The sequence below is a fragment of the Nuphar pumila genome, chromosome 1, assembly GCF_984573655.1.
Source record: "Nuphar pumila chromosome 1, dmNupPumi1.hap1.1, whole genome shotgun sequence".
Lineage (NCBI taxonomy): Eukaryota > Viridiplantae > Streptophyta > Magnoliopsida > Nymphaeales > Nymphaeaceae > Nuphar > Nuphar pumila.
The window spans coordinates 22,161,341-22,163,732 of NC_143249.1; positions in this window are offsets into that span (position 1 = coordinate 22,161,341).

Here is a 2,392-nt window from a genome sequence, read left to right on the forward strand (position 1 = left end):
CGCCGCCACCACCACTACGACCTATGAACGGATTGATTCGAAGACCTCTTTGGCTGCTTCAGAGCGTTCCCGCCATTCAAGTCTCGCTAGGAAACAAAGGAAGATCGCGCTCAGCCGCTCACCGTTATTGTCTGCGTACGGATGGCCGGCCAAAAATAGCTCCTTGACACGCAATTCAGTTTGTAAAATAAGCCACGCTGCTTCTTGAGTCCTTCCTTCTTGTAAAGTTGTTTTTACTATTTTCTCCCATAGTCCCCTTTCAACAAAAAAACCATATATTTTCTCCCCATAACTCGCACGTTCCTTTCCTCCCCATAACTCAAAATATCGGTGATATTTTGAAATTAACCTGACATTTATAGTGCTGTTTTCAAAAGCCGATGAAAAGCCAAATTTGTACTATTTTAAAATATTACAAAATTAATGCGATGTTTAAGATTTCAATGGGAAGAAAAATAACTTTTTTGCATCACTAGATTTTGCCCTGGCACAGAAAATCTTACGAGATATATCATACTTGACATTGCTTTCCCCTTGGCCAAATGTTCTCAATTTCTCTTCCCGTGAGCTGTCTGAGCTTGACTTATTACTGAGCGTGAGCTCGTAAATAAAACAAGTTTACAATTAACCCTGAGCTTAGTTTTATTTACTAAAAATAAGCAAGTGTTTGATGACCCTGGATCAAATCCTGCAGGCGCACGGGTCGCGTGAGGCAGGGTGGTCGTGCCCTGCCCCCCCCCCCCGGGTTTTCCCTAGCTTTAGTGATAGTTCCTCATAAAAAAAAGGAGTCTCTATCTCAAATCTAAGGATCCAATAATGTAGTGTGGCCAGTCCCTGATGTGGTGTGAGGCCTACACCTAGATCCAAGCCGTTCAAATAACATATTTTAAATCCTCAGCTTTTGCTTGCTGGAATTGATTGATTGAATATCATTGAGCATGTTTTAACATTCCATATTTGATGCAATAAGTGCTCCATTTGAAATCCCAATGCAAAAAGAGCATAAAAGTAGGTACAACTAAATAAACCAGCTAGGAATTCCTAACTTATCTCAGTTTTCACCCAGAATATCAGTGTGAAATCATCAACCAAGCAAATTAGTTTCTGTCTTATTGGTTTTTTGCAAAATGGTTCTTTGTAATTGTAAATGCAGAACCATCAATTTGTCTGCCTTTAAATGGCTGTTAAATTCAACAACTAATTTGCAAGCATTAATGAAATGGTGGGGACCAATTTGCAAATTCTTTCAAGCCAGGGACTATTTTGCAAAATCTATGCTGTAAATGCCAATTTAGCGGCCTATCTGGTGCCTGATAATTCTGATTTTTTTATGCCTCACATTTATGAATTTTCTCTTATAATGTATGATTTTTTGAAAACTGCCAAATAAAGCTCCATCCTTATTAATACTTTCATAGATCGTAAGGTCCAGTTGTATAAGCAGAGTTTTTTAATGCTATAAAAATTCAAATGTCCATAATAGGCCAAAATTTTATACTTGACAAAATCATGTTTTTTATATCAAAAACCACTCAATCCAAACTGCATTCCTTAATAAAATTAATAAAAGGGACCATGTTGAACGAATCCAAGAAGTTAGATTAAACAAGCTACCTCGTAGATTGGAGCAGCTAGGTGCTTATATTGTTTTCAACTATAATTACACCCATAATTTGGATTAACTTTTGCTCAATGAATTAACTCATGACATGCAACACATCACCATCTGACCATGCTTATATTATTTGGATGTAAAATGATCATTTTAATCTTCACATGTGTGAATTTTCTTAAGATATGTAAATGTCCTCCCAAATATGTGCTCAAGTATTAGACCCAACATCTATGACAAACTTTGTCACTAATTTTTTACTCAGAAAATAAAGGATTTTAAAACTATAAAAAATAAATAAAAACACATTTTCAACGATACCTTATTCACTGAAAAATGACGAATGATAAGATACAGCCCCAACAATATTTCTAAAACAATAGATGAACATAAAGGATTGTGTCTATCCTAATATTATTTTCTAGTCATATGCATCAAAAATCTAGAAAAAATAATAAAAAAGACAAAGATAGATCGAGTGTTAGTTTTTCAATGCCACCAATATTACCTTGATCTGATGAACAATTGAAAAGAAAAATCCTCTAACAAATTATTTGGTTAACCCTATTTGCAAAGCATGTTTTTATTATTGTCTTAGAACTAAAAACAGAAACCTTATAGGGGTTTCCAGTTTTGACTCAAAATAATAAAGTTATAGGCCTATGTCTTAACTTTTTAAACAATGTAAAAACACAGGTTTTTGACATCATGTCAGAGAGATACAAATATAAGAACATATATTGTTCTACAAAAAATATGCGAATATGCAAATTTTCTCAT